This window comes from Lontra canadensis, unplaced genomic scaffold (assembly GCF_010015895.1).
Source record: "Lontra canadensis isolate GAN:19392208 unplaced genomic scaffold, GSC_riverotter_1.0 scaffold29, whole genome shotgun sequence".
Classification (NCBI taxonomy): domain Eukaryota; kingdom Metazoa; phylum Chordata; class Mammalia; order Carnivora; family Mustelidae; genus Lontra; species Lontra canadensis.
Window position 1 is genome coordinate 12,219,642 of NW_022631023.1, and position 13,977 is coordinate 12,233,618.

The following is a 13,977-nucleotide window of genomic DNA, read 5'->3' on the forward strand; positions in this document are numbered from 1 at the left end:
GCTCCTTCCTGCCTGATAACTCCCCCCTTCGCCCCACACACCAAGATTCTGAGTTCTACCTTTACAGATCAGTTTTGCCCAATTTCAAACCTCAACTAAATCTAATTGCATAGCACCATATGTATCCTTTTGTGTTGGGTCCTTTTAGTCACCATATTGCTACAGGTAATGGTCTTTGTCCTTTTATTTTCCATGTGGTATTCTGCCATGTGAATATTACATAACATATCTCTCCATTTTTCTATTGATGAACATTTGCATTGTTTTCTAGGTTTGGCTATTATGAGTAAGTGGACATAGACACTAATTTCTCCTAAGTATGTATCAGAAGTATAACTAATAGATAGCTTTACTAGGTACAGAGCTAAATAGTCCTCAAAAGCCTCAGCTTACCAATTTACACTCCCACAAAGTAATATACGTGTATGGCATATTGCAAGAATGGTTACAGTTCTTTTCCTTGTATACACAGTGACTTTGTGTCTCCCCCTCAAAGCTAAAAGCACGTTTCTCCATCCTTCAGATGTGGTTTGACCTTGTGGCTTGTTTTGGCTTTGATTTCTACAACTGTTCAGAAGCTGTATAAGAAATTCCAGGCTAGGTGGCTTGGTTGGTTAAGCATCTGACTCTTGATCTAGCTCAGGTCTTGATTTCAGGGTCATGAGTTCAAGCCCTGCTTTGGGCCCCACAAGAAGAAGAAGAAGGAGGAGGAGGAGGGTATGGAGGAGGAGGAGGAGGAGGGGGAAGTGGAGAAGGAGGAGGTGGAGGGAGTGGGGGAGGGGGAGGGGGGAGGCAGACCCACGACCAGCTGCTAACTGCAGACCCATGAGTGAGTATAGCAAAACCCAACAGCCACTTGGCTGAGCTAATTTTCAGAATTGTGAGCTTTGACCTGGAAAAGATTTGTCATCCACAGTGTTCAGAATTTCATTAAAAAAAAAAACACTGGAATTACAAAGATACAGTGTTTGGAATTCCATAAACAAACAAACAAACAAACAAAACACAACAACACTGGAATTACAAAGACACAGGAAAACTGGGACTTCTGGTTTGGAGGGAAGATGACCTTAAAGCAACTATTATAAATATGTCCATCAAAGACCTGAACAGAAAACAAATAGGCAAGTCAGGTACTGTAAGAAAACACTTAAAAATTATAGACCCAATAAAGAATTTTTATATAGAATCTATAACTCAGTAATGAAAAGAGAATCCCAATTTAAAAGATGGCAATAGACTCAGATACTTCACAAAGAAAGATACGGAAATAGCTAATACACACATTAAAAAATGCTTAACTTCATTAGTCATCAGGGAAATGCAAATAAAACCAAGAGGTACCTCTCTATATAACAGATTGTGTAAAATTAAAAACACTGACCTTATTTAGTCAGTGTTGGGGTGCCTGGGTGGCTTTGTTGGTTGGGCGCTAGACTCTTGCTTTCGGCTCAGGTCATGATCTCGGGGTCATGGGATTGAGCCCATGGGATCAGGCTCTGTGTTCAGTGAGGACTCTGCTTGAAGTTCTCTCCCTCAGCCCATCCCCTCCTCAAATAAATAAATGAATCTTTAAAAAAATACTGACAGTGCTAAATGTTGGTGAGTAAATAGAACAACTGGAAATCTCAAGCACTGCTCATGGGAATGCAAAATGGTATGACTTTGAAGGAAAGAAGCCAAGCACATACAACCTCATACAGTCCTATCCCATATGTGTGATGCTGGAAAGGGCAAAACTAGCAAAAAACATCATTTTTGTAACTGGTTGCCTCTGGGAGTTGCCGTTGGGGAGACACTGGGGAGAGACAAAAGGGAATGTTCTGGGTGTGATGGAAATGTTTTCTATTTAAACACAGATGTGAATTACATAGGTATATACATTTTTCAAAACTCATCAATTTGTACACTTAAGATTGGTGCTTTCCAGAGGCTCCTGGGTGGCTCAGTCATTTAAGCATCAGACTCAGGGGTTCAGCTCAAATCCTGATCTCAGGGTTGTGGGATGGAGCCCCGCATGGCATGGAGCCTGTTTAAGTGTCTCTCTCTCCTTCTCTTTCTGCCCCTCCTCCGCAGCTCGCTCTCTCTTCCTCTCTCTCTCCCTCTCTAAAATTAAAAAAAAAAAAAAGATTTGTGTTTTTCACTGTAGGTAAATTTTATCTGATCTCTAAACCAAATAAATGCTGTTTTAAAAAGAACCATTTCCCAAACCAAAACCAAAACCAAACAGCTTAAGTCAATGACCTCTTTCTAAAGAATTATGTCTGCAAATGATCAGAATTTACACTTGGATTTTGAGGAGCTCTTCATGAGTACAATCTGTCCATAGGCTGTGGCAGAGTCAGCTCAAAAGCACCTCCCACGCTCAGATGAGCCAACCTGTTGCATGGTCTGAAACCTAGTCTCCTCCCTGTGTCCACCTCCTGGGAAGTGAGGCTAGGACAAGGCTTCCAGAAGATTATAGACTTTCCTAAAGCTCGTCAAATTTGTGTAAGTAAATCTGTGGATTGAAAGTAGGAGGCTGGTTGGGGGTTAGGGCAGGATTTTCACATCTTTGTGTAGCCTTTTTAAAATCAAGGAATTGTGGATTGATTTACCTTTTTCTTTTCTTTCTTTGCTTCTGTATTATTTATTTCCTTCTGTCAGTGTTCTCTATTAGAAACAGAGCCAGTGTATTGAAGGAGCCAATGTATTGAATTAAATCTCCTTAGGAGAGAGAGATAGATAGATAGATCCCATCTAGAGAGATTCCATATAGATAGATTCCAATAATATCAATCATTGGTGTAAGCTGAAGACCTAGAAAAGCTAGCGGTATCATTCAAAAAGGCATGCGAGCCTGTGAGCTGATGATACAGATTCCAGACTAAGACTGAAGGCCTGAGCCACACAGAGGATCTATGTCCCAGGTCATCACTTGGATAGGGAACAAATTCAAGCATTTCATTCTACTCAGGCCCTCAGTGGATTGAAAGCGTCCATCTACATAGGGGAGGATCATCTGCTTTACTCAGTCCACTGATTCCAATGCTAACCTCCTCTGGAAACACACAGACACACCCAGAAATAGTGTTTAACCAGATATCTAGGCATCCTGTGATCAAGTCAACACATAAAATTAAACTTGGCACCTCTGTCTTCCTTCTTTCTTTCCTTCAGCCCTCCCTCTGTACCCCCTCCCTCCTTCCCTCCCTCTCTCCCTTCCTTCCTTCCTTCTATCTCCCTCCCTCCCTCCCTTCCTTCCTCCTGTTGTCCCTGGATCCTTGACCAAGCCTGCCCCAAAGATGTCACCAAAGGCTCTTGGTCTTGTAAGGAGAAAGAATTCAAGGTCAGACACAATACAGCAGAGGAATAACATGAGGCAAGCCGAGCAGGAAAGTTTATTAAAACGGAAGTATAGTCTAGACTTGTGAGAACAGGTGAGCTCCAGAGAGAGAGCTTTGTGTCCTGGGTATGGGTTTCTATTGTTCAGGGACAGCTGTGAACAAGGAGGTATAATATTATCACTTGGGGTGGGAATTCTTGGAAGCTGGGTTTCCTGCCTTCTCTTCCTTATTTAGTCAGGTGTTTCTTATCATGGCACCCGCCATCTTGGGCCTGTCTGGCTTGATAGGCTTCTTGTGGAATGCTGCCAGGACAGGACTCTGACTTTCCTGTTATCTGGTTTCCTTCAGTATCTTATTAGAACCTAAATAACTGTCTCTAACCCTTCCTTCCTTCCTTCCTTCCTTCCTTCCTTCCTTCCTTCCTTCCTCCCTTCCTTCCTTCCTTCCTTCCTCCATTTTCAAATTGAAGACAATTTAATTCCATTAGTTTGGATTTTTCACTTTTACCTGACAAATACTGATTATTAAAATGAATTTCTTGGTTTGGTATTAATCTTGACTTTAAAATACCCATGAAAGTACCCTGGTAGAAAGACAGATTAAAATAGTGTGTTTCCCCTTTATCATTAGTAAGAACTAACACACTCGTCAAGGTCAACTCTCTGAGATAGTAACCACATATTTCTATTAGCAAATACCTCAAAGACCTTATCTGTTGGCAGTGTTTTTCTTTTCCCTCTAATTTATAACCTGAAGCTTGAAGGTGAAGTTGTTTATTGATGGTGTTTTCTTTTATAGGAAATGTGCGCACTTGTTATCTGTCATTGTGTTTACAGATTAGGTGAAGGGGAGAAGGTAAAAGGAAGAAACCTAAGAAGGGAGAACAAACATTTATTGGATGATGACCAGAGCAGGCTACTGTATTATGTCCACTTTGTGTGATGCTTACAGTACTCTGCCTCAGCTTCTGGGAGCCCCCTTTTCCAGGCAGAGAGCTGGGACACAACCAGGTGGGGCAGCCTCCATGCCCTGCCCGCTACCCCCCAGGATCGACAAACAGAGGTGTATTACTGCCTTATGGCTGGTGTAACAAATTACCACAGATTTGCTGGCTTAGAGCAACACAGATTTATTATCTAAAGGTCGTGGAAGTCAGAAGCTGAAAATGAGTCTTAGGGTACTAAAATCTAGGTGTTGCCAGGGCTGGTTGCCTCTAGTGGCCACAGGGGAGATCTTGTTTTCTTGCCCTTACCAGCTTCTGGAGGCTGCCCTCACTCCTTGGCTTGTGGTCCCACATCACATTGCCTTCTGCTGTCGTGTCATCTTCCTCTTCCCTAGTCAAATGTCTCTCTTCCTCCTTCTTATAAAGATACTTAGGATTACATTTGGCCCACCCAGAGAGTCTAGGATAATCTCCCCATCTCAAAGTCCTTAATTTAGTCACATCTCCAAAGTCCTTTTTGCCGTATAAAGTGATATTCACAGGTTTCGGGTTTAAAATAGGGATATTTGGGGGCACCTGGGTGGCTCAGTGGGTTAAAGCCTCTGCCTTCAGCTCAGGTCATGATCTCAGGGTCCTGGGATCCAGCCCCACATTGGGCTCTCTGCTCAGCAGGGAGCCTGCTTTCCTTCCTCTCTCTGCCTGACTCTCTGCCTACTTGTGATCTCTGTCTCTGTCAAATAAATAAATAAAATCTTTAAAAAAATTTTAAAAAAAGATAGGGATATTTGGGGAGGGTGTTATTCAGCCTACCACACGTGAGCAATGTTATCTTGTGGGTGTACACATCTTTAAAATAAACCCAGCACTTTTCTCTAGAGTGTTCATTTTCTTCGAAGATTTTTGGTTAAGAGTTACATTCAAGGATAAGAATATAACAGAGTGATTTTTGGTAAAGAGTTAACATTTTAATATGCAACAAGCATAGGTATGGTACATTGAATGCAAATTTTGCACGACTTAAACTTTTTTTTGTCATAGACAACTTCAAACATTTGTGAAAGCAGCAAAAACAGCACAATGAAACTCCATGGTTTCAACCTCAACCTCAACCTCAGCAATGATCAAGTTGTGACAAATGTAGTTTTATCTGGACTCCCATCCACTCCCCTGTGTTCTGGATGACTGCAAAGCAAATTCTAAATATATCGTCTCATCTGTAAATATTTTGATATGTATCTCTCAAGGAGAATTCTTTTTTTAAAGAAATAAAACCATAATACTATTATCCCACCTAGAATTTAATAATAATCATCATCTAATTGCATCAAATATCCCTTCAATGTTCACATTTTCCCAGTTTGTCTCAAAATTGCTTTTATAGTCAATTTACCCAAATCAGGAGCAAAAGAATAAAGCATATGTGTTGCAGTTGGTTGCTATGGCTCTGAAGTCTAGTTAAATTTACAGATTTTTCTCTCCCTCCTCCCACTTTCTTTTTTTCAACTTGCAATTTATTTGTTGAGGAAATGGGCTATTTGCCCTGAAGAGCTTGCCATTTGGACACCATGGTGGAGTTCATCATATTCCCTATTCCCTATATTTCCTGGGAAGTAAAGTTAGATCTAGAGGCTTTGGTTTGATTTTTTTTTTTTTTTTTTTGGCAAGACTATCCAAGAGGCACAAAATGTCTGGTTGTCTCTTTTTTTGTGATATTACTAGCCAGTGATCAACCTTGCTGCAATGCTTTAATGCATTAAGCCTTGAAAGAATGGGGATCACCTTCCTCTATTATTCCTTCTTCATTTAGTAGCTACTGTCCTTTAAAAATGAACAAAAAAGAAAAGCCTTCTTTCACGATCTATTCAGTTACCTGAGGAACAATTCATATCAAGGCGGGATAAATGTTAGTTTTTTGAGAGAGAGAGAGAGAGAGCATAAGCAGGGTGGGGAGCAGCAGAGGGAGAGGAAGAGAGAGAATCTTAAGCAAACTCCATGCCCAGCACGGAGTCCACACACCAGGCTCGATCTCATAACCCTGAGATCATGACCTGAGCTGAAATCGAGAGTTCAACACTTAACCAACTGAATCACCCAGGTGCCCCAAGGTGAGACACGTGTGTGATTTACTTGTCTGTTTAATTGCCAGCTTTCAAAATAATGATTGGGTTTTCTAGCTCCTCCCAGTGAACAGTGAGAGGAATTTTTTAAATCATTATGAGTTCATGTAATTACATCTATTTGCTGTGTTCCAATCCATTACAGCTACTACCATTAGTGATGCACAGATTACCTATTTGAACAGTGAGAGTTTCTTCATGTTGGTTACATTAGTAGTTTGCTTTGCCTTGGTTTCTGTAATTTCCTTGTTTTCTGGAATGACAAGATGGTCCGGGCTCATTTTGTACATTTCTTACCCCAGACCATGGATTCAGCTATATCCCCAAGGACTCCTGTTTTTTTTTAAATGGGAAATGGTGTTTAGCTACCATAATCTGAGTGCTAAGGGTGCTTATTGCTATTGGGTTGGTTACATGCTCAGGTCTATTCAATGCAGGGAGCTAGGATATATTTATTTTTTAAGATAAAAAATACCATGAGTTCATACAAATACTTCCAATTCAAAATTAAAACTGTAGAACTTTCACTTAACCTTATCTTTCTTAGCTGTATCTTTTCTCCAAAAGTTAAAATCCTGTTCCAAACAATACGAACATAATTATTGAATATGCAATATATACTTAAACAGTCTTTAATAACAGTTTAAGTATCAGCAATAGGAATGACATGATTACTGAAAACAATTTGAGACATTTTATGAAGGGGGCAATTTCTTGTTATTGTTACTTGAGTATTTTACTTGAGGATCTCCTATAAGATATGTACAGTCAAAATTATGTTTTAAAGTTACTTGAAACAATTCTTCCCTATGCAGTTTGCCACCCACTAAATACAGAAAATATTTCAATTTTTGAAAAAATTTTTTTCATTTAGTTTTATACTCACATAAAATATTGACATGATTCCAAAGTCAAATGCACACTAAGGTATATTTGTAGAACTCTAGCTTCTATTCCTGTATTCCCTTTCTGTGACTTTCACCCAAGTGAGCACTTTCTAAAAGTTTTTGGTTTATCCTTCAATTTTTAAAGTAGAAGTATTCAGTCTTTCTCTCCTCCCATTTTTAGATGTAAAAAAAAACCACATTTTTTTAAACTTTGCTTTTTTTACTTAACAAGTTATTCTAGAGATATCTTTATGGCATGGAGAGATCTTTCTTTTTCTACTTAACAAGTTATTCTAGAGATATCTTTATGGCATGGAGAGATCTTTCTTTTTCTCAAAGGTATAATGCTGATATTGTGTGGCTACAGTATAGCTTATTCATCCAGCTCCCAGCTGGTGGATGTTTGGATTGTTTTCAGTCCTTGCTATTGCAAATAGTGCTGCAATTCCCTTGTGTTCATGTTTTTATCATATTCTTGGAATCCATTCCTGAAAGTGAGAATTCTGTCAAAGGCTACATACTAATGTACTTGTGTTCAATATTGACAAATTCTTTTCCATAGAGGTTATAAGAACTTGTATTTCTATCAGCAGTGTATCAAACTACCTCTTTTCCTGGACGACAAATTATGTTGCCAAACTTCTAAATTTTATCCAATCTATAGGTGAGCTATTGGTTTTCAGTGTGGTTTAAAAATAAATGTGGCAGAGAGACTTTCCATATATTAAATATTTGCTTTTCTTTTAGTGAGACCTCACATCTCACATTTCTTGTTGCAGCACATTTTCCAATAAGAAAGGATATGGTGAAGATATATTTTCTACCTTCAGTTACATCTGAAAATGTCAACCATACCTAGATCATGATTTGAGTGGGTATGTACTTCTTGTCTGAAATGTAATTGCCCTCTGAATTTTGAACTTTCTAGCTTCTGAAGTTGAGTTGCTGATGAGATGTGTAATGCCACTCTGATTCTTGCAACTTTTTTCTCTTTTTGAAATTTTAGACTCTGAAGCATTGGAGTTCTGTTATCTCACAATGCTAAGTCTTGGTGTGAGATTATTTCATTTCTTGGGCTGGGAAGTTGGTATTTTATTTTATTTCACTAGGCTCCATGTATGGAGCCCAACACAGGGCTTGAACTCATGATCCTGAGATCAACACCTGAGGTAAGATCAAGAGTTAGATGCTTAACCAACTGAGCCATCCAGGTGCTCCAGCTCTGAGAAATCATATTGTATTATTTATTTGATTATTTGTTCTCCTTTATTTTGTCTTCCCTGTCTACTTGATCTGTCACTGCTCAGATGTTGGACCTCCCAGACTGATTGCTTATACACACTTGATCTTTTTTCCCACCTTTTATATTTCTTAGTTATTTTAGTCTATAATCTGTGAATTTTCTTAAACTTTACCTTCCAATTCTACTGTGAATGCAACCTTGCCTCAAATCTCTCTTAACGTACATAACTTGCATCTTTGATACACACGGTCTCTTTAGTATTGTTCCAGATTCAGGAGTTACAATCTTTCATTTTTGATCAGTCTGCATTGAGTTTAGAGGACTTCCTCCTAGTTAAAAGGGAGATTTAATGCCTGTTTGGTACAGGCATTAAAGACTCTGATTCTCTGAGACCTTCCACTGGCTGTATATTAAAAAAAAAAACAAAAAACGGAAAGAACCAGGGAAACAAAGGAATTCTTGGAAAGAATGTGAGAGACTGACGACTTTTTACTGGAAAAGCATTCTTCTCTTACATGATATTGTAATTCTCCTGAATTAGTCGCCTTGAAAGACTGTGTTTTGAAAACTACAAAGCACCAATAAACATGTGGTATTATATTTCAACAGTTTGTGTAGTGGTGTGACTACTGTACTTGGGGTCTAGGGACCTAGGTTTTAGACTGAAATCTGTGTATTAGGACTCTTGGTAGTAAGTGACAGAAACCTGATTTTTAACTAGCTTAAACATCAGTGTGGTTCTTAATGGGAACATGCTGTGAGGGATATCCACAGAACTGGAGGGCGACCAGTTGATCTTCATCTACACCTCATATTTTGTTTCTCTCCGAAGGTCAGGGTCATGTCAGGATGTTCCACAGAGCTGGGGGTGGCGGGCATGGCTGATGACAGCTCTGGGGTCGTGACTCAAGAGGAATGAGTAAGCAGAGGACTTTCCCTCCAAACTTTGGCACGAAACGTTCCAGGGATGGACTCAGACTGGCTCTAGTTCTCACTCGAATCAATCTCTGTGGCCAGGAAGGTGGTGGTCTGGGGTGAGGTACACACTGGGTAAGACCTTCAAGACGGGCAGCCCTACCACAGTCAAACTGCTGGAATGAGGGAGGGAGTGAAGCAGTTTTCCCAAGAAGAGGGGAAGGGTGCTGGACATGTAACAGCCCAGATGTCCACAATCCCTGCCACTCATTAGATCCATGACTTCTGAACCAGGCTGGGCCTCAGCCTTTCTATTTGTGGAGTGAGACACAGAGACGAAGGATCTCTATGATTCTCTCCCAGCCCAAATATATTATGAATTTACTGAAAGTCATGTTTTTCTCCTTATTCTTTTTTAACTTGCATGAGAATTAAATATCTCTGTTAGAGACCAGAAAAGCGTGATTCCACACATTAAATAGCAGAGGGAAACAGACCTATTTAAAGAACATCCTGCCTCTGAGGATTTTTAAGAAGGTGAAGCATCTTCCCATAGTTTCACCCCTGAAGCACAGAAATACCCAAACAAACTTTTCCCACAGCTCATTTTATCCCCATGAGGAGGGCTCTGATTGTGCCAGAAGGTCCCCGGGGGCTGAGTGCCTACCATGGCATTCTCTTGGTGCCAGATGGTCAGGGAAGGCAGGTGGGGATGTCATTTGTATCCCAGTATCTCCACCAGTAAGAGTGGGACCAAGTGGTCCTCAAATGCAGCCAGCTCGCTACATACTAACGGGGCCAGCTGACTCACTGCAGGGACCTGCAATCACTCCTCATTGTCATTCTTGTGTATGAGTAAGGAAGTGTAGCAATTAAAATCCGGTCCATGATTGTAATTAGCAACCATTAATTTCTAATTTTCCTCAATCTCTAACTCAGTCCAAAAGGCATAAATGCTTCCAGAAAGATTGTCAAGGTCTCATTTGTTTCTTCTTCCCCTTTTGTTTTTGTTTGTTTGTTTTGGGGGAGGTTTTGGGGGTGTTGGTTCCTTCTCTCCTCTCCCCTAGTTAAATTTTCCTGTTTTGTCTCTCTCTCTCTCTCTTTCTACTGTGGCTAGCCATTGATATTTATTAGGTTAGCATTTGTTTGTTAATGACATCAAGGCTTTTGAACCCAGCCAGAAATGAGGGTTATAATCAGGTAGTCTGAGTAATCAGTATGTTGAGCAAGAAGGATGGAGTCAAAACGGAATCTTATTTTGAATGTTGCTTCCTTCTATGACCTCAGAACTTATTTGGTAAGGACAGTCTTTCCTTTGCCTCTGGATGAAGACAAGGGCAGGTTGTGTTTGGGGTTGCCTCCATTTGCCCCTCAAGATCCACTCATCAACCAGACTCGTGCAGGCCACATCAATATATATGCTACGTTCCCTATGGATGCTTGTTGAACTTGGACAACGGGGAGCCCCAGCAGGAAACTGGACAAACGGACTGGAGCAAGGTCAAAGAATTTAATCTCCTGCTTCTCTCCTTGTGAGGTCAACTCAGCTGGCTTCATCCCTTGATTGAAGGGTGATCCTACCAAGGTGGTTTGCTCTTCATAGCTCTCTTTTCTTTGGGAGAACGCCTTCCCCACATCCCTGTGGGTCAAGGCTGTTAACATGGGTTCCTGATCCCCTGAGGATCTCTCCTACATGCTGTCTATACCTTTCTCATTTGACACTTTGTAAAGAAACCCTCCCCATATTATTGCAATTTGGGTGTACTCTCTTAGGGAGTAAACGGTTACGCAGCTATTTAGTTGCAGACAGAATCTCAGTGACAGAATGATAGTATCCAGTCCAAGATATTAATCAACGCTGCAGTCTTCTCTCCAAGACAAGAATTGTTACCCCTCTCCCCCAGGTGGTACATGTAGGTGGACACCTTCCTTTAGTAGGGGAAGGGTGTGTGGCTGGCCCTGCTTTCTTTTTCACCTTACCTGTTCTGGGCTATTTCCATTCCTAGGTTGAAATGGGGGACAAAAGGGACAAAATGGTTTTCACTTGACTTGGTTCTGTCATAACCTGGTTTTGCGCCCTCTGGCATGGCGTGGTTAGAACCAAATATCTCCTGGCCCCTCAGAAGCTCCCTGCACTCTCACCCCAAGCTGCTCACTCATGACGCAGGAAGTTCTCCCCTTGGGCCTCTTCACACTTGGATTCTCACTTCTGGAAAATCATTATCCTTCCAGGTTATATTGGGCAGAATTTAAGATTCCAGGTGTGAAGTTTAAATCAGCAAACTCATACCTGGTTGACAACCTGTCTGGCTCATCTTCGTTGTTCCACCAAATCAGCTTAGCTGCTTGATTCTCCTGTTGGTCACTGTAACCCCAAACACCTGGGAACCCACAGGCCCTGAGAATGGTTCCTCAAAGTCTTCTTGAAGCTGAACTGAGGCAAGGGGGCAGATACCCTCCACCTCCTCTACCAGGTAGAAGTGGAACTCACATCCCAGCCCGTCTCCAAAGAAATCCTTCTTATGAAGTCATCTCGGTCACTATTTGCGCCAGACCTTAATATTGCCAAAATGTGGGAGGTGGGTTAGGGCAGGAGGGATTTAATTCTCCAACATCCACTCTGAGGATCTCTCCAGGGGAGGGAGGCAATCTGTCTCACACATGTTTTGGTGTGTCATTTTTACCCCATCTTGGAGTCTCAGTCAAAATCTCAATTTTAACATACCATAAAAGATGGTTACATACACTTTTAGTTGCTAGATAAAACAGGACAGTTCAAACCTTCTTCCACAATAAAGAGGATTTGTTGGTTCACATAACTGGTAGAGGCCGGAGGTCGCATGCTCTGTATCTCTGTGATCGCTCAGCTCTGCCCTTCTCCATGTTTTCAAGATGGCTGCCAGAAGCAATCTGGGTATGGGCTTTTTTGTTCAGACCCAGGGAACAAAGAGGACATCTTTTCCCTCAACCCCTGAACAAGAGTCTTGAGATTTACTCTGACTGGACAAAAGTTGATAACTTAGGTCAAGCTGTTAATTTGAGCGAATTCTTATCACCAGGGGAGCACGATGTATTGATTGGCTCAAGTCTTGGGTAGGAGCCATCACTGCACCGTGACTGTGGAAGAGAGATGGGTTACCTTAATTGGGTTAATCCATTCCTGGAATTTGGGGTGATGTTAGTGGACTTGAGCGTGGGACTCAACCTTGTGCAAATCTCCCAGTTGTGTAACTAAGAGGAGGGGTTGGAATGGCTGTTCAGGAAGCTCTTGCCACCACCCAGTTCAAGGTCATCTTACTCAAGCATCTAATTTTGTCCCCACATAAAATGCGGTTTTGTGGAGTTCTAAATACTTTATATTCATAATACAAACATACTTGTGACGACAGAGGGGTTCATTTTGCCTTGGGGCCGACTTCTCCATTAGGCACAGTGCCTAGGGCCATGGTACTTTTACAGCCCCATGAAAATGTCTGAATTTCCTTTAAAATCAGAAGAGAAAAAGGAACTTTAAGGTCAAAGAAAATGTTTTAATATAAAATATATATATTCATCTTTATAGTAATACAGTTATAAAATATAATTTGTATAATAATAATAATAATAATTATTATTATTAACGGGGAAATGGGCCTACTAAGGCAAAAGTGCATGGGTGAGAAACTAATCAGGCAGCCCCTCTTTGCATTCCTTCTTTACTGTGATATCCCACGACAGAATTTAAGTGTTGACAATAAAAACCCAAAGTCTGGGGCAAGGAGATCATCCCTTTGAATTCCGAGTTACTATCCACTTACTTAAAGAACAGATGTGGGTGGTACCGGAGATACTACTGTGCCTGAAAAGAGCAGTCCAGGGAGGTCAAGCTTGCTTGCACACAAAAAAGGAGAGAAGGCAGTTTTCCCCCCATTGCAGGCTAATTGACGCGGACGCGGCACTTTAGAGCATTCCAAGCCCATCGTCGCACTGGATCCTCGTAAAGAACCCGGTGCGGTACTGACCCATTTAATCCACGAAGAATCAGAGTCCGGGAGAGCAAACAGACTCTCCGCAGTTTGCTTCATGGTTACTGCGTCGTGGCCCACCCGACCCATTGGCTGGATTTGGGAGGACAGGGCCGAGAAATCTGTTTTCACCAGCTTCCTGGTGACCCTCGGGCGCGCTGAAATTTGAGGGGCTGCAGCATGGAGGAGGGGGAATGAAGCTGTAGAAAGCAGATGTGTTCCCCAACTCCTCTTCCCTGGGTGGTGTGTGAGGCGGCGTATTCACTTTAGTAACTAGTAAAGGGGCTCAATACCGCTCCCCACGTAGACTGTCCGCCGGGTCTCCAGCAGCTTCAATTACCTAAACACGGAAAATCTCACAGCCCCAGAGGTGAACCGGCGCTGCTCAGCCCGACAAAGAGCATGCGCCCTAGCAGGTTGCCCGCCATTTCTTCTCTTCCAGGCCCCGCCCCCTAAGGCCCCACCCCCTTCTGGTCTCTGCCTCCTTGCCCCGCCCCGCGCAGGCGCAGGCGCAGGCGCGCATTTCCCGTGGCGCTCCGCGA